General features: G+C 43.1%; 1 long non-coding RNA gene across 3 annotated transcripts in view; it reads left to right on the top strand.

Moving 5' to 3' along the window:
- The window catches only part of LOC147350248 (uncharacterized), a 274,444-nt gene that overhangs the window by 123,582 nt on the left and 127,739 nt on the right, over positions 1–23,123 (top strand). The gene's annotated exons all lie outside the window — the stretch shown is intronic.

Here is a 23,123-nt window from a genome sequence, read left to right as displayed (position 1 = left end):
AGGAAAAGCCTGTCCCATAGAAGTCTGTTTCCCAGTGGCTCCAGAAGTTTTTCTCTGGGGCACCCCATTGTCCTAAGGACTGGCAGTGTCTGGGAGTGTGGACCCTGATCCTGGTCTGGCAGGAACAGGGTGGTTGGGAGGGATGGTCTGAGGCCAGCTGGGGTGCCCTGGAGGTTCTTCAGGCAGCCCGAGCCATGGGGTCCCCACAGCTCTGAAGGCCACAGAAGAAAGCAGGGGAGTGTGAAGAGGCATCTCCAGGTTGAAGTTAAAATAGTAATCTTCCCAACCTGCCCTTTGCTTAACGAAATGCAAAGTTGCCTTTATGATGAGAGGGTCTCACGGTACTAGGGCTTTTAGGTCAGTGGACCTCAGGGTGGGGTGTGAGGTCCATGAGGTCAAAACTATTTCCATAATGATATGTTTAAAATCTTCATTCTCTTATGAATGTGTAATGGAGGAAAATGTTTTCCTCAACCCTCTTAGGGTCCCTGGTTGGATCTGAAAAGTAAACTGACAAAGACGGATTAAGAGGGGGAAAGCATACCCAATCCCTTGAATTTTTACATGTACATGGGAGCCTTCACAAAGGACTAAAGACCTGAAGTGCCAGAGCAGAAAGCTTTTATACCTTTCAGACAAAGAGACAGTACATCTGTGAAGAATTGACAAGACCGAGAAGTTTGCGCTAAATGTAAGAATAGGAAAGAAATGACTAGAAAGATAAGGGTTAGTTTAATAAGGTTTATTTGTAGATTCCTCTGGTGCCATTACTGAACTGATAAGAGTCTATCTCCAGTAAAAGAAGAAACTGTTTCCTGCCTTTAGGCTGATGGCAGTGGGGGGAAGCTTTTTCTATGTTTACTCCTTCTTAATTGCCTTCAGCTCAAGATAAATATTATGTCAAAGAGGCATGTTTTAGAATGACACTCTCTGGTTTCCTTCAAGTGCACCAAGGAATTATCCAGAGGCTCCATGACACCTCATGACATCTTTGCTTGATGAAAAGTAGAATGTGTGCTTTTGTGTTCTTATGTTTTACAGGTTTCCCAGTTTTAATTTCTATTAAATAGTAATAGATATAATCCAACAGTTGTTACAAAAGCTTTGACATTTCTACTAATTTTTTAGAGCGCTAAAAGGTCCTGAGACTAAAAGAATTGCCATCTTAGATCTTGTATTTCAGCACTTATTATGTAGAGTTGGAGAACCAGGTCCCAAAGAGAGGAGATCATTTGCTGAGAACTCTATCATGTTTCTGGTCCCCTGGGGGATACAGCAGCAATAGGTGATCCAGTCTACACCACAAATGAGCTTATTAGGGAGCTGAGACATATACCCAAGTAGTTGTATAAGGATTTAGAAGGCAAAGGCAGGATGAATATAAGATAATTGTTTAATTGCTTTAGTGACTTGACAGCAGTTCCTGTGGGAAAGATATTATTTAGGGGGTTAGCTTTTTGTGTTTTAATTTCTTTAAGGTTTAATGTTGGCTTCCCTGGTGGCTCAGACAGTAAGAATCTGCCTGCAATGCAGGAGACCTGGGTTCAATCCCTGGGTCAGAAGGATCCCCTAAAGAAGTTCCTGGAGAGTTCCATGGACAGAGGAGCCTGGCGGGCTACAGTTCATGGGGTCGCAAAAAGTCGGACATGACTGAGCAACTAACACTTTCAATTTCACTAAAGTTTAACTTATCAAGCTACACACTTGAAACCCAAGTACAGATCTCAAATTCTGCTTATAAATAGATTAGGATTTATGTATCTCAAAAATTTGAAAAATCACTTTTGAAGGTCTTAGATTAAATGTTATATCATTTACAAATTCGGCTAAACCACTTTAAATGTGTTCAACCTCACATACAAATTGAATACATTTGGTTTCCTTTTTAAGTAATTCAATTGCCTGATTTACCAAAACATCCCAAGTATACTATAACCTCTTAAAGAATTAATAAGTCACAGTCCTATAAGTATGATGAAGCTTAAGGTTTCTTGGATATTTCAATACTATATAAAACAGTACAAAAGCTACCTAAAATAAAAAATGTGAATGAGTTACACTGTTAACATTTCAAACTGACATTTCAGCACTGGCTTATTTATAACTCAGATAGGCCAAATTACCCCAAATGTTAACATATCTAAAATACCAAATAAAATATCATACCCTAACATAAACTGTTAATACTGTTGTTTGATAGTTTTAGTATTCTTACACCAATTTTAACTCTTTCTGAATTAAAATAGGGAATAATTTAGACCATCCTGCCATGTTCTAGGAATTATCTTCTTATGGAATTTTGGGGGTGCCTGTCTCAGCTTGCTGGAAGTTACACAGTCATCGGCAATTTTGGCCCAGATACTGATAGGCATTTCTGTGCTGTCCTCATGTCCCCAGGCATGTCTGTTACATTCAAGCTAGACAGTAACTAATTCTGCTGCTACTGAAGGAAAATTTTAACTTAAACCTGTCATTTGATTGGGTTTTGTTTTGGGGGGCAGGGATCTTAAACTACTGTAGAAAGTAATTTTGTGTCAAACATAATACACCCTGGAATTGAGAGAATACTGCACTACTTGATCTCTTCTTATATTTTTGGAACCTCACAATTCTTAGGACTGTGAAGACTAATGTGTATCCTCCTGGGGACGGTGAGTCATTTCCATGAGTGACATATGAACAGTACTACTTCTACTTTAAAATCACATTTTGGGAGGAGATCCTGGCCTTGAAGGCATTTAGAGCTGTGCTTTTTTTCTCTTAACTCTATCATGAGCTTCTTAAGGGGTTGCTACTGCTGCTGCTGCTAAGTTGCTTCAGTGGTGTCCGACTCTGTGAGACCCCATAGACGGCAGCCCACCAGGCTCCCCCGTCCCTGGCATTCTCCAGGCAAGAACACTGGAGTGGGTTGCCATTTCCTTCTCCAATGCATGAAAGTGAAAAGTGAAAGTGAAGTCGCTCAGTCGTGTCTGACCCTCAGCGACCCCATGGACTGCAGCCCACCAGGCTCCTCCATCCATGGGATTCTCCAGGCAAGAGTACTGGAGTGGGTTGCCATTGCCTTCTCCATCTTAAGGGGGTTAGATTTTGTCAAATAAACCTCTTGAAACCCTTCCTAGCACCCAACACAAGATGTGATTGTTATGAGATTAACAAATGTTTGAGGAATTAAATAAGAAATGTGATGGAAAGGTAGAGTTAGGTGGAAAATTGATGTAGATATAAAATTGATTGAGTGGAGACATAGAATAAAGGTTAGCTTTTGAAAAAGTTTAGCAGCAAAGGATATACATAAATGGGAAGGTGAAATGGAAAGAAGAGTACTGTGGTTGATGGGAATAAGTGAGTTTCAAGAAGTATAGTAATAGCAAGCATATTTATGGAGTATTTACTATGTTCCAGGCTCTATCTTACATGTTTTCTGTGTATTAAATAATTCATTTGATCCTCCCAATATCGCTGTGAGGTACATAATTGTTGTCATTTTCCAGAATGAGGAAACAGAGGCAGAGAGCTGAAGTCATTTACTCTGATACTGTATGTGTGATCATTTACCTTAAGATATTTCAGCACAACCGTCAGCATGTTGTTTGTATGTGCAATTTGGGCTTCCCTAATGGCTCAGACAGTAAAGAATCTGCCTGCAATGCATAAGACCTGGGTTTGATTCTTGGATCGGGAAGATCCCCTGGAGAAGGGAATACTACCCACTCCAGTATTCTTGCCTGGAAAACCTCAGTCCATGGACAGAGGAGCCTAGCAGGCTACAGTCTTTGGAGTCACAAAGAGTTAAAGTCTGCTAATCAGTAATTCATGTCCCAGAGGTGGTCATGTTCCCAAAACCCCTCTCCCCAGTCTTTGATGGGTGGTTAGGCTATCCCCCAGAGTGGAAAATGACAATCTGCTCCAGTATTATCACCTGGATAATGCCATGGACTGAGGAACCTGGCGGGCTACAGTTGATGGGGTTACAAAGGGTCCGACACAACTGAACAACTGAGCACATAGAACATACACTGTCCAAGTATTGTTCCATCTAACTTGAGGTGACTCAAAAATTGGAGTATAGTTGAATTACAATGTTGTGTTAGTTTCTGGTGTACAACTACTGTATGTGTGTGTGTGTATATATATTCTTTTCTATTATGGTCCATGGATCAAGGTAAATTGGAAGTGGTCAAACAGGAGATGACAAGAGTGAACATTGGCATTTTAGGGATAAGTGAACTAATGGACAGGAGTAGGCAAATTTATTTCAGATGACCATTATATCTACTATTGTTGGCAAGAATCCCTTAGGAAAAATGGAGTAGCCCTCATAGTCAACAAAAGAGTCTGAAATTCAGTACTTGGGTGCAATCTCAAAAATGACAGAATGATTTTGGTTCATTTCCAAGGTAAACCATTCAATATCACAGTAATCCAAGTTTATGCCCCAACCAGTAATGCTGAAGTTGAATGATTCTGTGAAGACCTACAAGATCTTCTAGAACTAACACCCAAAAAAGATATCATTTTCATCATAGGGGACTGGAATGCAAAAGTAGGAAGTCAAGAGATATCTCAAGTAACAGGCATGTTTGGCCTTGGAGTACAAAATGAAGCAGGGCAAAGGCTAACAGAGTTTTGCCAAAAGAACACACTGGTCATAGCAAACACCCTCTTCCAACAATACAAGAAACAGCTAGACATATGGACATCACCAGATGGTTAATACCGAAATCAGATTAATTATAGTCTCTGCAGCCCAAGATGGAGAAGCTCTATACAGTGAGCAAAAGCAAGACCAGAGTTGACTGTGGCTCAGATCATGAACTCCTTATTGCAAAATTCAAACTTAAATTGAAGAACGTAGAGAAAACCAGTAGGCTATGCAGGTATGACCTAAATCAAATCTCTTATGATTATACAGTGTAAGTCACAAATAGATTCAAGGGATTAGATCTGATAGACGAAGAGCCTGAAGAACTGTGGACGGAGATTTGTAACATTGTACAGGAGTCAGTGATCAACACCATCCCCAAGAAAAAGAAATGCAAAAAGGCAAAATGGTTCTCTGAGGAAGACTTACAAATAGCTATGAAAAGAAGAGACATGAAAGGGAAAGGAGAAAAGGAAAGCTATAGCCATCTGAATGCAGAGTTCCAAAGAATAGCAAGGAGAGATAAGAAAGTCTTCCTAAGTTAACAATGCAAAGAAATAGAGGAAAACCATAGAATGGAAGGAACTAGAGATCTCTTCAAGAAAATTAGAGATACCAAGGGAACATTTCATGCAAAGATAGGAAAATAAGGGACAGAAATGGTATAGACCTCACAGAAGCAGAAGAGGTTGCACGAATACACAGAACTATACAAGAGAGATCTTAATGACCTGAATAACCATGATGGTATGATCACTCCTAGAGCGACACATCCTGCAGTGTGAAGTCAAATGGGCCTTAGAAAGTATCATTATGATCAAAGCTAGTGGAGGTGATGGAATTCCAGCTGAGCTACTTCAAATCCTAAAAGATGATGCTATTAAAGTGCTGTACTCAATTTGCCAACAAATTTGGAAAACTTCAGCAGTGGCCACAGGACTGGAAAAGGTCAGTTTTCATTCCAGTCCCAAAGAGGAGCAATGCCAAAGAATATTCAAACTACCGAATAATTGAACTCATTTCACATGCTAGCAAGGCAATGCTCAAAATCCTCCAAGGTAGGCTTCAACAGTATGTAAAATGTGAACTTCCAAATGTTTAAGCTGGGTTTATAAAAGGCAGAGGAACCAGAGGTCAAATTGCCAACATCCGTTGGATCATAGAAAAAGCAAGAGAATCTCAGAAAAACATCTACTTCTGCTTCACTGACGGCACTAAAGCCTTTGACAGTGTGGATCACAACAAACTGTGGAAAATTCTTAAAGAGATGGGAAACCAGACCACCTTACCTTACTCCTAAGAAACCTGTATGCATGTCAGGAAGGGGTGTGGAATATTGGAAAAGGAGTATGTCAAGGATGTGTATTGTCACCCTGCTTATTTAACTTATATGCAGAGTACATCATGGGAAATGCCAGGCTGGATGAAGCACAAACTGGAATCAAGATTGCTGGGAGAAATACCAATATCCTCAGATACACAGATGACACTGCCCTTATGGCAGAAAGTTAAGTGGAACTAAAGAGTCTCTTGATGAAAGCAAAAGAGGAGAGTGAAAAAGCTGGCTTAAAACTCAACGTTCAGAAAACTAAGATCATGGCATCCAGCCCTATCACATCATGGCAAACAGATGGGGAAACAATGGAAACAATGAGAGACTTTATTTTCTTATGCTCCAAAAACACTGCAGATGGTGACTACAGCCATGAAATTAAAAGACTTGCTCCTTGGAAGAAAAGCTATGACAAACCTAGACAGCTTATTAAAAAGCAGAGACATTACTTTGCCAACAAAGGTCTGTCTCATCAAAGCTATGGTTTTTCCAGTAGTCATATATGGATGTAAAAGTTGGACCATAAAAAAGGCTGAGTGCTTTTGTATAGTTGATGCTTCAAACTGTGGTGTTGGAGAAGACTCTTGAGAGTCCCTTGGATTTCAGGGAGATCAAACCAGTCATTCCTAAAGGAAATCAACCTTAAATATTCTTTGGAAGTACTTCAGCTGAAGCTGAAGCTCAATACTTTGGCCACCTGATGTGAATAACTGATTCATTGGAAAAGACCCTGATTCTGGGAAAGATTGAAGGCAGGAGGAGAAGAGGAGGACAGAGGATGAGATGTTTGGATGGCATCACCAACTCATGTGCAGATGATGAAGGACAGGGAAGCCTGGTGTGCTGCAGTCCATGGGGTCACAAAGAGTTGGACATGACTGAGTGCCTGAACAACAACAACAGTAGGGCACTGAGGATAGTTCTCTGTGCTATCCAGTAGCTTCTTATTGTATATCTATTTTATATGTAACACTGTGTATCTGCTAATCCCAAACTCCTAATTTATTCCTCCCCACCTTCTTTCCCCTTTGATAACCATAGTTTTTATTCTGTCTTGAGTCTATTTCTGTTTCATAGATATGTGAATTTGTGTCATATTTTAGATCTCACATGTGTGATATCATATGACACTTGTCTTTCTGTGTCTGACTTCACTTAGTATGATAATGTCTAGCCCACCCATGTTGCTGCGAATGGCATTATTTCATCCTTTTTTTAATGGCTAAATAAGTATTCCACTGTGTATATATACCACAGCTTCTTTATCTAGTTATCTGTCAGTGGACACTTAAGTTGCTTACATGTCTTGGCTGTTGTAAATAGTGTTGCAATGAACGCTGGAGTACATGTATGTATCTTAGAGGTTTGTCTGGATATATGCCCAGGAGTAAGATTGCTGGATCGTATGGCAACTCTATTTTTAGTGATCTGAGGAACCTCCATGCTATTTTCCATAGCGGCTGCACTAGCTTACATTCCCACCAACAGCGTATGAGGGTTCTCTTTTCTCCACCGCGTAAAGTAACTCCTTTCTGAAGGGTCCTTATTGGCGTGTTTGAGGACGGAGCCGGGCCAAATCAAGCTTATAAAATCAGATCGTGGGTGACAGTCTGTGCATGCTTGCTGATAAACGTTGGCACTTGTTTCAGAGTTTGATCTCAGATTGGTCACCACAGTGACAGGCACTGTTAGTGAGGTTGCTGGGCCCTGCTCTAATATTGATGTTCAGAGGGTGCTATTATCTGCCAGAAACCCTGACGGTTGCTGAACTACCCCAGTGGTGGGGGCAGCCTGCAGCTGCCCTATGTCACAAGGCTGGTGGCGGGCAGCCCGGGTGCTCAGCCCAGGCTTCCAACTCCCGAATCCACAGGCCACACTGCTACTCTGTGAGAGGAGACTGGACATAAGCTAATGGGGTTTTAGTAGAGGGTCCGGGTGTTTAAACAAAGAGCGTAGCTAGAGACAGTAGTGTTTGAGAAAAAATATTCCTTGGAATCAGGAAGAGAAGAGACAGTGGTGTGAACACAATCGGTGCCTCTCTGAGTAAGTTTAGAGGCAGAGGAAATGAGCAGGTTCCGCCTGAGGCGTTGTATTTCCTTGGCGAACTAAGAGTCAAGGTCTTGGGTTAAAAGAAAGGGGGTGGGGTCCCTAGTGGGACGTCGAAGCCTCTTTTGTATCTCCTGTTAGTGTTCTCATGTGAAGCGGGAAGGCCCAGCCCCAGGAGTGGAGCTTCTCTGAAGGGAAGCCTACCGAGCGTGGCCCTAGGGCCAAGCTAGGGCATTTGTCCCCACCCCCAGTGCCTACTGAGATATCAAAGTCATCCAGTGGGAGGCCTGGGATACACGCCTGTCCTAAAGATCAGTGATCGGAGGAGCAAAGCCCAGCGTGAAGGGCCAAGTGGCCAGAGACACCGGCTCCGCAGGACTCAGCCAGGCTGGAAGCAGGGGGCAGGGGGGAGGGTTTGATGGCACAATTTGCTGTCCCTTCCTCAAGTGCATGGGCGACTTCAGGATGTTCGTGATGAATTTTAAGTTTCCCCGAGGACAGTCAGTTCTGGAGAAATGGAATGACTCTGTCTTTTGTTCTTCTGCAAAAGCTGATGAATAATTCAAGGCAGCGGTAGGGAAGTGGGCTCGGAGCAGGGACATCCTGGTGCGTTGCCATGGAGCTGAGCTCTCACAGGAAGGGAACCGCTTGGTCTTGTATGCTCCTGGGCGTCCCTGGACCTCACCTGGCACGGATCCCCTGGAACCATCCTCTGAGGACTAGGGAGCTTCCAAACCCAGCGGAGACAAGCAGTTGTGTAGAGGCCAGCCCACTCCCTCTAAGACCTCCACTTTGTACGAGATAAACAGCAGTGCTGCCAGGGGAAGGGGCAAGGGAGGGAACCCCATGAATCTGCAGGGCCCTACTCCTGCCTGCCCATGGCCATGGGCTTCCTTCTCCACCCACTGGAGACAGGTTCTTTCCTCAGGTTGAAACCGCTTTGTAAGCAGCCCCTCCCCATGGACTCACCTTTGATCTAGACTTGCTGCTTCTCATTCAAAGGAACAAGCTGTCTGTCCCCAAACTCCTCAGATGCCCACCACCTCATGCTGGAAGTAAATTTATACACTGGCAAATCAGACACCTCGGTCTGAGAAATCATAATCAAACCATCTGGCCTCCAAATTCAGCTGTTAGTGTTTTATTGTTGTATCTTCCAACACTAAGGAAATATCTTTGCGGCACATTAAATACACAAAACCCCATGTTGCTTCTTTTGTAAGAGCGGCTGTGCAAAGGTCTGGGCACCCAACCCCAGTACTCAGCAGAAGGTCTGGCTCCTGCCTTCCGAAGGCCTCTCTCCACTGTGGGGAAGAGTGTCTAAGGCAGTCACCCATGAAGTTAGAGAAAAGGCTGTCTGTTCAGTATAATCATACTTTGTTCAGAATGTAAAGATTTTATATGGTTTTCAATATACAATCATGTATGGATGTGAGAGATGGACTATAAAGAAAGCTGAGTGCCGAAGAATTGGTGCTTTTGAACTGTGGTGTTGGAGAAGACTCTTGAGAGTCCCTTGGCCTGCAAGGAGATCCAACCAGTCCATCCTAAAGGAAATCAGTCCTGAATATTCATTGGAAGGACTGATGCTGAAGCTGAAACTCCAATACTTTGGCCACCTGTTTCGAAGAACTGACTCATTTGAAAAGACCCTGATGCTGGGAAAGACTGAAGGAGGGAGGAGAAGGAGACAACAGAGGATGAGATGGTTGGATGGCATCACCGACTCAATGGACATGAGTTTGAGTAAACTCCGGGAGTTGGTAATAGACAGGGAGGCCTGGCGTGCTACAGTCCATGGGATGGAAAAGAGTTGGACACAGCTGAGTGACTGAACTGATACAGTAGTTATAGCAAGTCACCATAGAATAATATTAATATATTATGGCCACAGCTTCCCAGGTGGTACTAGTGGTAAAAAGTAAAAAAAGCCCACCTGCCAATCCAGGAGACATAGCAGATACAGGTTCAATTCCTAGGTCAGGAAGATCCCCTGAGGGAGGGTATAGCAACTCACTCCAGTATTCTTGACTGGAGAATCCCATGGACAAAGGAGCCAGGTGGGCTATAGTCCATAGGGTTGCAGAATCAGACATGACGGACGTGACTTAACACGCACACACTTTATAGCCACAGTCATAAACTACTTTGAAAATATTGGCAGCCACATCAAGGTTTTGCATGGGACAAGGGAAGTGATGTTGATATCAATAAATTCATCATTCATCTTCAGCAGTATGCCCCTCAAAGACAGAGTAAGGCAACAGTTGTGCAGTTGCAAGCACATTAGCTCCCTGGTGACTTAGAGTCATTCACTCCCTGGAGTCAGGGTGGCCTGATAATGTTTGGTTACCCAGGGAAAACTGAGCATCTTATTCCATTAAAATAGATAAACTCACTTTTTTTTTTTTTAAGTAGCGCTCTCTTTTCCCACAACATGTATCTGGGACCTAAGGGTAGGGTGAATGATATGAGGGAAGTCTTAGAGAGAGGGAGAGGATTGGGAAGCGGGAAGTGTTGGGAGGAAGAGTTATGATTTATAAAGACAGAGCATTAAGCATCATTTATTAATTCTTGAGAGTCCCTTGGACTGCAAGGAGATCAAACCAGTCAATCCTAAAGGAAATCAACTCTGAATATTCATTGGAAGGGCTAATGCTGAAGCTGGAGCTCCAATACTTTGGCCACGTGATGTGAAGAACTGACTCATTGGGAAAGACCCTGATCCTGGGAAAGCTTGAGGGCAGGAGGAAAAGAAAGTGATAGAGGATGAGATGGTTGAATGGCATCATCGACTCAGTGGACATTAGTTTGAGTAAGCCAGGAGACAGTGAGTTAGAAAAGCCTGGCATGCTGCAGTCTATGGGATTGCAAAGAGTTGGACATGACTGAGCGACTGAACAACAACAACAAAATTAAGAAGCCAAGACTGAGCACCCACAGAACTGCTAGGATTTAGGAACGAGATAAACCAAGACTGTAATAACAATGATAATAGAACAGTTTCTGTGACTAAAGCTGCTCTGATCTGAGTGCCTGTGTCCCTTCCAAATTCATATGTTGTAACTTAACTCTCCAGGTGACGGTATTAGGAGGCAAGGGGGCTATTGGGAGATGATTAGTTCATGAGGTCAGAGCTCTCATGATTGGAATTAGTGCCCTTGAAAAAGAGACCTCAGGGTGCTCCCTCATCCCTCCCTGTATGTGGGGACACAGAAAGGAAACAGCCATCAGTAGGGGGCTCTCAGTAGACACCAAATCTGCCAGTGCTCTGATTATGGGCTCTCCAGCCTCCAGAACCATGAGAAATTAATTTCTGTTGTTTATAAAGCACCCAGTTTATGGTACTTCTTTTTTTCATGGTACTTTTGTTATAGCAGCCTGATTAGACCAAGACACAAGTTTTTATATTTTGGCGGAGATGTGTAATCTGGTGAGGAAGAACCACACATACCCAATTAACTATAAAAAACAGGAAAATGTAACCAATATTATAAGAAAAAAATAATGAACTGGGAATCTCACAGGAGGGAGACATAAATTCTGAAGTTGAAGGCGGATGGTAGGATAGTATTCCTGGAGAACACACAAGTTGGCAGCCCCCGGCACACCAAACCTCCATGCCAGTTGACAGTAACATGGCCGTGACTCTCACCCCTCAGCAGACCACTTGGGGTGCTGTGGGGTGTATCTGGGTGAGTGCTCTCAACCCCCATTTCACCCCCTTTCTTTTTGGACATGTTGCAAGGCTGAAAATGACCCTTCCAAGTAGGAGCTAGAAGCCCTCTCATGTAGATGGAAGGCAGACATGAGCAGAGGCTGTGTGCTGTGATGGTGTCTACCAGTCAACTCCAAGAGATCTGAGTGTTGCAACCTGGCCTCCAGGGTCCGGCTTCATGGGCTGAGGCAGTTGGAGCCACAACGGTGGTCATTGCAATAGCAGCAGCAGCAGTAGCTTGTTCTCTGGATGCTACCAGTGATTTCAACTTGAAAACCAAAGTCCACTGGTAGCCTCCTGACTTCTTCTGCAGTGCTTTCAATAGGAAATGCCTAGATTGCTTTCTGTGTCCTGCTCTGAACCCTGAGAAAGAGAGATACCTTGAACAACCAATAAATGAGTTGTACAGATAAAGAGTAATCCAGAAAAAGTGACAGCTGACTTAAGTGTGGCACATTCACTGCATCATCCCTTTGTTAGCCACCTAGGAATTGGCCTCTGTTCCACCACTCCACGTCCTCTAGTTGATCTCCAGTGACCCCATCCTTGCAGAGATTCACTGTAGTGGCAGCTCCATTCATTTGTCGCCTCTCATGGCTACCCACTCCAGTATTCTTGCCTGGAGAATCCCATAGACAGAGGAGGCTGGCAGGCTACAGTCCATAGGGTTGCAAAGAGTCAGACATGACTGAGCAACTAATTTTTTTTCCCTTCCTCGACCCTGTTTCCTTCTGCAGTTGCTCTTTCCACAACTGTTCCTTCTCTCTCTTTTCCTCTGAATTCTCTTTCCTGCTGCTCCTATCACTGCATATGCCCTTGGTTCTTTGTGCTTCTATCTTGGTGCTCTCTCCCTTGGGAATATATATTCATTCTTTTGTCATTTCCTGGGGATCAAGTATGTGCCAAGTGCTCTGGCCAATGTAAAGATGAGTGGCAAGACTCAGGCTCAAGGAACTTTCAGTTTAATAAGAGATGAGAGTCATGTATATAAAAAGCATATTCCAGTGTAATGAGTATTGTAAGAAAGGTATCAAAAAGGGCTTTGCAAATTAAAGATTAAAAAGTCAGGGAGGCTTCACGAAGAAGACAACCTGGGAGCTGAACCAGAGAAGGATATGATAGGTGAAAATAGACCTCAGAAAAGAAAGCATTTTGATGAGAGGAAAAAACATGAGAAAAATTGAGTAGAAGTGAGAAAATAGACTTCCTAGGTGGCTCAGTGGGTAAAAAATCTGCCTGCAATACAGGAGATATGGAGATGAGGTTCTATCCCTGGGTTGGGAAAACCCCCTGGAGGAGGGCAGGGCAACCAGTCCAGTATTCTTGCCTGGAGCATCCCATGGACAGAGGAGCCTGGCGTGCTGCAGTCCATGAGTTGCAGGATTGAGCATGCATGCACGAGAAAGTGGGAAGTTTTGTATTCATGTCCATAAAGCAACGTAGTAGTTAGATTATAAGTGTTGTGAGGTGACCCTGTTCACTAGCTTGTCACTGTTCCCAGGATTCAGCATGCTGCCTGGCACACAGTAGGCTTGCAATAAGTATTTGTTGAATGTAAGTCTAGAGCAATGAGCGTTCTCTTCCAATGTTCCAGTGGATGAGCCAATCCAGAGCCCAAATGCTCCCTCCATTCCGCCTGCTGCAGCTCTGCCGATAAAAGTCAATGTAGGACAAGAATCCCTTGAACATCTACATTTTCCGCACACCCCAGACAAAGAGCTTTCTCCTGACTTTACCTTGTGTTCTTTTAACCAATCCACTGGACTGAATGTATCGGCACCATCCACTAAACTTGATGATTCAAAATATACCCAGAATATGACCGCTTCTCACCATATCCCCTGCTACTGCCCAGTCCATTCCTCATGTTCCCCCAACAAGCACAGCAGCAAGTGGGATCCCTTAAGGAATATAAATCATAGCATGTCACACCTGTGCTCTTCCCATTTCCCATGTTCTATAAGGCCTTACATGAGAAGCAACATTTATGAGGAGCACACACACAGAAGACAGTAATACACTCTCCTTCCATTAATTCCATGCCAGGGAATTTCTTGCTCACACCTGGTGAGACATGCACTTTAATCCTCTTCCCACTTTCTTTCAACTCTTGCCTATTACCCTGAAATGCATCCTTTCTTCTTCTTTACTGGTCTCCTCGGTGAGCCAAAAGACAAGCTATATTAAGTCTAATAAACCAAAGAATAGTTGTAGAGATTTCACTACCCTGGTGTTTGGAATGAAATTAGATTGGATTAAGACTCATTGTTGGCATCTTCTGGTTTGCCAGGACTTCATGTCTTCAGAGTCCTTTATGTCTTCCCATAGGTGTTTCCACTGCCTCCTTCTCCCCAAAATAACCCACCAGTCTTTGAGTTCCAAAGTTACTCCTTCAAAGGGGCTTCCCTGGTAGCTCAGTTGGTAAAGAATGCCCTGCAGTACAGGAGACAAGTGTGATTCCTGGGATGGGAAGATCTACTGGAGAAGAGAGTCTACCCACTCCAGTATTCTTAGGCTTCCCTGATGGCTCAGCTGGTAAAGAATCCGCCTGCAATGCGGGAGACCTGGGTCAATCTCTGGATTGGGAAGAGCCCCTGGAGAAGGGAAAGGCTACCCACTGCAGTATTCTGGCCTGGAGAATTCCATGGACTGTATAGTCCTTGGGGTCGCAAAGAGTCAGACAGAACTGAGTTACAGAACCTTTCCAAAATAATTTCTTCCTTGGAATTATTGTCTTTATGTTTTCTTTAAGTAGTAGTATAGAAAAAAGAGGTTTTGTTATTTCTTTTCTTTGCAATAAAAATTTCTAGCAATATTATTGGTTAAATAGGCATCTATGATGTTACCCTTAGCAGTCTCCACTTCCTACATTGTTTCAGTGGCAAAACTAACTAACTTAGGATGGAAGGGAGAAAGGAGCCAAGAAAGTTATTGCATAAAAAAATAGAAGTTGTTTTTTTTTAATTTTTTATTAACTGCACTTGTTTTTCCTTGAAGATTTTTTTTCTTGGGGCACTTTTGGTGAGAAGCAGAGATGAGTCCTAGTCTCCACTGTCAATCAATTCACAATCTAAAAGAAGAAGCAAAGCAGCCACACACACACACACACGCTGAGGCAGCCACAAATTTCAAACTAGAACAGGACACAAGAAGTCCACTCTAGGGACTCCTTGGTGTGCCAGTGGTTAAGACTTTGCCTTCTAATGCAGAGGATGAGGATTCAATCCCTGGTCAGGGAGCTAAGACCCCACATGCCTCTCAGAAAAAAAACCAAAACATAAAACAGAAACAATATTGTAACAAATTCAATAAATACTTTAAAAATGGTCCACATTAAAAAAAAACTCTAAAAAAAAGAAATCTCATTTTAAGGAATTAAATTAATTAATCCCTTAACCCCTAATTAAGACAGATGACTATGTGGATGAAAAATCCTTGCATCTCAGTCCAACACACCATTCTCAGCAGTTGAAAGGAGACAAAAGCTTCAGAGAGCTTAAGTTAGATCCGTTCAGAAGAGGACGTTCCCCCAGGAAACTCACTGTTTCATTTCACAGCACACCTCCTCATGTTGGTACCCTGGGCCTCTGGAAATCTATAAAAGGGGAGACAGACAGAACTTTCATTTTGAATGTTTGTGTCCTGTATAGAGAATCTAGCCAGGCTAGGTAAGATGAAAATAAAAGGATGGGCCAGAGCCAGGATTGTAGAACTTGAAAATATTTTGCTGCCCAAGAGAGTGTCTGTAAGCTGACCATGATGACAGTTGGCTGCAGGCCTTAGCAGATGCATTTCCCAAGCATTTTCAGATTTAATGAGTCCAGAGAGCATCCTGCGGGGCAGGCCAGTCACTTACTAGCAGATTATGGAAAGGAAGTGGGGGAATCTAAGTGTTTAAGTGAGTGATAGAGACACCAGGAGTGAGTGTCTCAGCTCGAGTTCTCATAAACACTTTTGCTTCCAGGAGAGACAGGGAAATGGAATGGCTTCAAGTGTGAGTGTGAGTTCAGATAAGAGGGAGGTGATTTTCCATGTGAGCATTTAGTCCCTTGCCCTGTGCTTTTGTGCATACACCCATGAATGCTGACCCAGCCTGCAAAAACCACTTGCTTGCTCTGGCCATCCATCATGCCATCTGGCTGCCCAGGACTTTCCTGGTACTCTTTCTTGGTTTAAAAATTTCCAGATTTATGGTCCCACTTCCCCAAGAAGGGGCCAGAACCTCATTTTCCCAAGTCCCTTTGCAGCTGATAGAGACTTGGGCCCATCCTCCTCAGATGCATTGAGGCAAAACTTCGATCTGGAGGAGAGCTTGCAGAGTCAGGAAGTTTGCTGAGTGGAAGAATTCTGATGAGGGTGAAAGGAGACATTTGGTATGCAGAGGCAGAGGTTGAGATGGTCCCAGTAGCAGTTCCCCTGCAGCGCTGAAACGGCAGTGTCTGTCCTGGAGTAGTAATTAGAGCGTTGGTCTAGCTGAGTAGTCTCCAAACCTAATTATCTAGCCCTCAGTGATGATATTTGGTGAAATACCAATATAGTCCAGTGATGACAATTGAGGTAGCACAGTGAATTCTGTTGTTTGCAACCAAGAACTCTTAGTAATACTCCTTGCACATATAGGGGATGCAAAAAAATGAAAAACAAAAAAGTCAGTAATCAAAAGGTTAATATAACATTTTAAAGCATTCATGTATTTGAGCCTACACCAAAAAGATATATACTGCTTATGTGTGTATGTGTTAGGCTCAGTCGTGTCTGATTTTTTGGGACCCCATGGACTGTAGCCCACCAGGCTCCTCTGCCCATGGAGATTCTCTAGGCAAAAATATTGGAGTGGGTCGCCATTCTCTTCTCCAGGGAATCTTCCTGACCCAGGACTTGAACCCAGGTCTCCTGCATTGCAGACAGATTCTTTACCACCTGAGATACCAGGGAATTTATTTTAAAGATACAGAATTTCAGAGAAGCCTAGTATTGTACTCAGCAATTTAATACACCCAGATTAAAACTAGAACTGGGCTTTCTGATTCCTAGTTCAATGATTTCTCCATGAAAACCTGCTTCATTATGTGAAGATATTGAGTCATCTTCTTGATTGAATTAAAGTAGAAATAATCCAAAAAAAAAAAATTATTCCACTCAGTACCCTAAGGCTGTTGGCTTAGGGCACTCACAGGACTGTACAGCTAGGACTAGAGTGAGGCAAATGGGGCATTTTGCCTCAAGTGCAAAATGTAGAGGGGTGCCAAAAATTTAGTGATCAAGATAGATGTTTTAGTGCAATATTTTAAAAATGAAAATTAATTTAAAAAGTCATTGATGAACTAAATGTCAATATTTCAGAAACAGAATCAGTATGACCCATTTTCCCCTTTATCTCAAGCTCTGATATAGTTACTAATCCTGTCTTTGGGATCATATACATATGATCATATACATATGATATACATATGATCATATACCTATTATCTAAAACTAAATTAGGAGCACAGGTTAAACTACCCAATTGCCTTCTCAAATATTTCATTTGACTCTTTTTACTCCTGGCATGTGAATTTTCTCCAACAGAATACATAGCAGCTTCTCTCTGTGAGCATTCCTGAGCCTGTAAATCTGGATTAGATGAGAATATCCATGTCCAGACCTGTCTGAGTCTTACAGAAATATTAGCTCTGGCTGAATCTCTAAAATAACAGAGTAAAGGAGACCAAATGAAACACAAAGAGACATAAGATTAAATTTTAACGAGGATCTGAGTTGTTGGCTGCTCACCATCTCTAAAGAGATGCCTTGATAAATCATAACAGTAATCATGGTGATTAACATGTGTTTGACACTCTGCTGCACAGACTCTGCTATAGACATTTGAAGCAGCTGATGCTTTTTGTTACAGTCGTTGTGAGGCAGGAACTCAGGGGAGGAAAGTGAAGTTGATATCCATAGTTAATCAGGTGGCAGAGCCACAGCACCAGCCGAGATGAAGTCTCCCTGCTCTGCTTTGTTTTCTTTCAAGAAAGTGAATCTATTTTCCCCCAGAAATCAAGGAGCTCAAGCACTGTGGAGGATCAAGATTGGACTTCCCCGGCAGGGCCACTGGACACTGTTAGGCGGCTGGCCTCAGAAAACCTCACCTTCTCATTGATGGATGACAGAGGTGGAAGGAGAGAAAGCAGGACCTTCCCTGCCATGTTGTGGAGTTTGTCCAGTCCCAAAGGATGCCAATGCAGGAGACCTAAGAGATGCAGGTTCAATCCCTGGGTCGGGAAGATCCCCTATAGGAAGGCATGGCAACCCACGCTACTATTCTCTCCTGGAGAATCCCATGGCCAAAGGAGGCTGGTGGGCTACAGTCCATAGGGTCACTAAGAGCTGGACATGATGGAAGTGACTTAGCACACACAGCATAACACAAAGGATAGCTTCATGTGTTTGGATGCTCGCTACATAAACCTCGAAGTTCCCATATGAGAAGGATGTCTTAAGAAGGCATCCTAATACAGATGGGGAAACTGAGGCCCTATCAAGCAAAGCCATTTCAGTAGTAAAACTGGAAGCAAGCCCCAGGTAGCGCTCCATTCACCGCACTGTTCAGCCACTCAGAGTCAGTCCTCCATTCTTTGTATCCAAAAGGTTAAGCTTCATCAGAGAGACCAGAGGTCAAAAACTGGTGTTTAATGGCCAAATCTAACTTGCAGTTGTGGTTTTTCTTTCTTGGTTTGTTAAGTGTTTTTGAAAAATGTGAACTAGTTGATATCATTTAAAAATCAAGAGTTTTCACATACAAATCCAAATTTCTGGCTTCCTTGGAAATTTTTCAAGATCAGGATACACTGGAATCATTTTCATACATGCCAACTAATGTCTAGAGCTGGTGGTGTGCTGTGGCCAGCTCAGACTAGCTCCTAAGAGTCAATGATAGGATGCTCAGAATGATAAGGTGTTGTGAGCGAGCTGTAAAACAGCTGATAGACAAAAATCAGTCATAGTGGGATTTACACCTTGGACATTAGCCAAACTACAAATTCAGTTCAGTTCAGTCACTCAGTCATGTCCAGCTCTTTGTGACCCCATGAATTGCAGCACGCCAGGCCTCCCTGTCCATCACCAACTCCCGGAGTTCACTCAAACTAATGTCCATTGAGTTGGTGACGCCATCCAGCCATCTCATCCTCTGTCATCCCCTTCTCCTCCTGCGCCCAATCCCTCCCAGCATCAGAGTCTTTTCCAAATGAGTCAACTCTTCGCATGAGGTGGCCAAAGTACTGGAGTTTCAGCTTTAGCATCAGTCCTTCCAAAGAACACCCAGGGCTGATCTCCTTTAGAATGGACAGGTTGGATCTCCTTGCAGTCTAAGGGACTCTCAAGAGTCTTCTCCAACACCACAGTTCAAAAGCATCAATTCTCCGGCGTTTAGCTTTCTTCACAGTCCAACTCTCACATATACATGACCACTGGAAAAACCATACCCTTGACTAGACGAACCTTTGTTGGCAAAATAATGTCTCTGCTTTTGAATATGCGATCTAGGTTGGTCATAACTTTCCTTCCAAGGAGTAAGCGTCTTTTAATTTCATGGCTGCAATCACCATCTGCAGTGATTTTGGAGCCCCCCAAAATAAAGTTTGACACTGTTTCTACTGTTTTGCCATCTATTTCCCATGAAGTGATGGAACCAGATGCCATGATCTTAGTTTTCTGAATGCTGAGCTTTAAGCCAACTTTTTCACTCTCCTCTTACATTTTCATCAAGAGGCTTTTTAGTTCCTCTTCACTTTCTGCCGTAAGGGTAGTGTCATCTGCATAGCTGAGGTTATTGATATTTCTCCCCGCAATCTTGATTCCAGCTTGTGCTTTTTCCAGCCCAGCATTTCTCATGATGTACTCTGCATATAAGTTAAATAAGCAGGGTGACAATATACAGCCTTGACGTACTCCTTTTCCTATTTGGAACCAGTCTGTTGTTCCATGTCCAGTTCTAACTGTTGCTTCCTGACCTGCATACAGGTTTCTCCAGAGACAGATCAGGTGGTCTGGTATTCCCATCTCTTTCAGAATTTTCCACAGTTTATTGTGATCCATACAGTCAAAGGCTTTGGCTTAGTCAATAAAGCAGAAGTAGATATTTTTCTGGAACTCTCTTGCTTTTTCGATGATCCAGCGGATGTTGGCAATTTGATCTCTGGTTCCTCTGCCTTTTCTAAAACCAGCTTGAACATCTGGAATTTCACAGTTCATTTATTGGTAAAGCCTGGCTTGGAGAATTTTGAGCATTACTTTTCTAGCATGTGAGATGAGTGCAATTGTGCGGTAGTTTGAGCATTCTTTGGCATTTTTATTTCTCCATCTCTGCCCTGCCTTTCTCTCCTTTCCTTCTTCCTCTTTATTTCTTTCCTTCCTTTCTCCCTCCTTCCCTCCCTCCCTTCCTTCCCCTGTCCTCCTTCCCTCTCTCTCTCTTTTGATCACTTGGGTGTTTTTTGGACCACCAGTTTACTACCACAACACCAGCTGGGACCAAAGAGAACCCACCCTGTTCAAAAAATCACACTCCTTCTGGGTCACTTTCACTTGTTCATGTTACCCTCTCGGCTAGAAAAGGAACTGAAATTGGCATCTCCTATGGTAGGCTATAGGCTTCCCAGGTGATTCAGTGGTGAAGAATCTGCCTACCAATGCAGGAGACACAGGTTTGATGCCTGGGTTGGAAAGATCCCCTAGAGAAGGAAACAGCAGCCTACCCCAGTATTCTTGTTCGAGAAATGCCATGGACAGAAGAGCCTGGTGAACTACTGTTTGCAGGGTTTCAAAAGAGTCCAGCACAATTTAGCGACTAAAGAACAGTAGACTGTAGATATATATAAATGGTGATCTTCCTAAAACCAGCTTGTTGAGTGAAGGGTTAGTCATTAAGCACTCTTAAAACAGTGTTTATTCACATATAACACAAGTGTACAAAACCTAAAAACTCAGCTGAAGGAGTTATCATAGAGTACCACATAACAATATCCAGTTCAAGAAAGAAATGTTGACAGTATACCCAGAAGTCCCCTCCTAACCTCTCCCAATTAATGCCCCCTTCCTCCTTGCCAAAGGTAACTGCTCTCCCGACATCTAATACTATGATTTCCTTTTGCCTGCTTTTGAACTTTGTATGAATAGAATCTAGAGCATATATTCTTTTCTAGCTAGCTTCTTGATTTGGCATGATATTTGTGAGTTCCATTCATTTTTCTGAAATGGAATTTAACCGTTTTTTTTTTTTTTTTTTTTCTGTGAAGGGGTGCTTCCCTGGTAGCTCAGCCAGTGAAGTATCTGCCTGCAGTGCAGGAGACCTGGGTTTGATCCCTGGGTCAGGAAGATCCCTTGGAGAAGTGGTATTTGTGAGTTCCATTCATTTTTCTGAAATGGAATGTAACTGTTTTTCCTATGATTATTCCACAATTTGTTTATTTACTCTACTACTGGGTGGTTTCCAAATTAAGCTGTCTTAGTCTGGGCTCCCCCAAAAGGAGACCTCAAGACTGGTTTGCCTGTGGACACTTCATTTGGGAATGTTTTCCCTGGGAGCAAGTATGCAAGCCTGGAACAGTGAAGTCGAAAGAGGGGAGGCCAACGTATGGATATTTTATTAACTACTCCTAAAGTTAGCTGCTGTTCAATTGCATCAGTATCTCCTAAGGGGCCTTCTGAAATGCGTTTCAGAACTGTTTGCCAGGGAGAACTGAAGTGGAAACATTTACTTATTGCCTATTGGCTCCTGTCTCCCATTGACCCAAAGTTATCCCATCAGCACAAATTCTCCTGTTCTCCCAGGTCATTCATGCATGAGTTTTCCAAAAGAATCCCAAGTCAGAGAGGCTGCATCACAGGCAGTCAGGTGTACATGGTGCAGGCCCTAGGCAAGGCACTATTATGCCGATTGTACCAGCAGAAGCCAAAGCCTGCCTGAAATCAGTTGTAAGAGCAAATGTGAGGCTGAGGAGATTTTGATGTCATGCAGAAGAGGTGCCCTAATACGGACTTTTTCAGGATAGTGGCCATGTGCATTCTCGTACATGTGTCTTGGAGTGCACGTGTGCATTTCTGTTATGTATATTCATAGGAGTGGAATTGTTTCTGAGAAGCATAACGTTTCTGAGGCATTTATTTTATTTACATTCCCACCAGCATTGTGTGTGTTAGTCATTCAGTCATGTCCAACTCCTTGCAACCCATGGACTACAGGTAGCCTGCCAGGTTCCTCTGCCTCTGGAATTCTCCAGGCAAGAATACTGGAGTGGGTTGTCATTCCCTTCCCCAGGGGATACTCCTATCCCAGGGTTTGAACCCAGGTCTCCTGCACTGCAGGCAGATTCTTTACCACTGAGCCACCAGGGATGCCCCCTAACATTATATGAGAGTTGAACATTTTGTATTGACTTGATAAGTCAAGTCTCTTTTAAATGTCACTACTATATATATGGCTTTCTAATTGCTACAGAGTGTATCCCCTTAACTGTTTGGTTCACTTGCAGCGCATTTTACGTCTGGTCGTTTGAGTGCTGTGTCCTGGGCTGCAGATGTGCTCATATGTTCTGGGCTATTGGGATGAGACCAACAACTGTGCACTTGACCTCAGTGCCAATCCAAAGTAAACAAAGAGAATGGAACAAGACAAGTAATATCCCCCAAAGAAGTCACCAAAATTGATTACATTTCATTTATCAAGAAACCATTCCAAGTCTTTGACTAATTTGAGACTCCCTGTTGTGATAGAGAATGTCTTCCTCAGCGAGATGTTTTAATTCTTGCCAGTAATATCCAGGGACTGGCTTTTCTCTGCTCAGAGACTAGGTTTCCTGTAACATGTAGTTTTTGATAGAGAAATAGGAAGGAAAGCGAGCCCACTCTTCAAGATCTGTCCCCAAACTCTTTTCCCTTAGTTCCAATCCAAGATCACCCTCCACCAAACTCCTCCATAATGCAGTGAAACAGCCAATGGTTCTGAAATGTTCCCTTGGCTTCCATTGGCCACAGTAAAATTTCCTTCCCTGTGGTCCTCTTGGCCTGAGCTTCAGAAGAACACCTCCTAGGAGACACACCAAATCTAGGAAAATTACACTTAATTATCTTTAGCTTCTAAGCATCCTTCCCAAAGACATTGAAGTGGAGTTGGATGAGTTGTAAATAGAAGTTACTACTCAAGAAGCCTCCAGAAGCTCCTTGTTGTATTCCTCCTCTTTGACCTGCGGTGACATGCCGCTTCTTGACCACTCTGAGCAGAAATTCTCCAATCCTTTCTCAACCCTTTGTGCTGGCCCACCCCACCTGGCTCATGTCTGATGTAGGCAGTTTCTGGGTTTATTTCTGGCCAGGCTGCTGTGCCAGTCCATTGACACTGGACCCAC

The sequence above is a fragment of the Bos grunniens genome, chromosome 20, assembly GCF_055505025.1.
Source record: "Bos grunniens cultivar Pamir isolate PY7600 chromosome 20, Bosgru_T2T1.0, whole genome shotgun sequence".
In the NCBI taxonomy this organism is placed as follows: Eukaryota; Metazoa; Chordata; class Mammalia; order Artiodactyla; family Bovidae; genus Bos; species Bos grunniens.
Note: the sequence above shows the minus strand (reverse complement) of the source record. Positions and strands in the feature narration are given on the sequence as shown.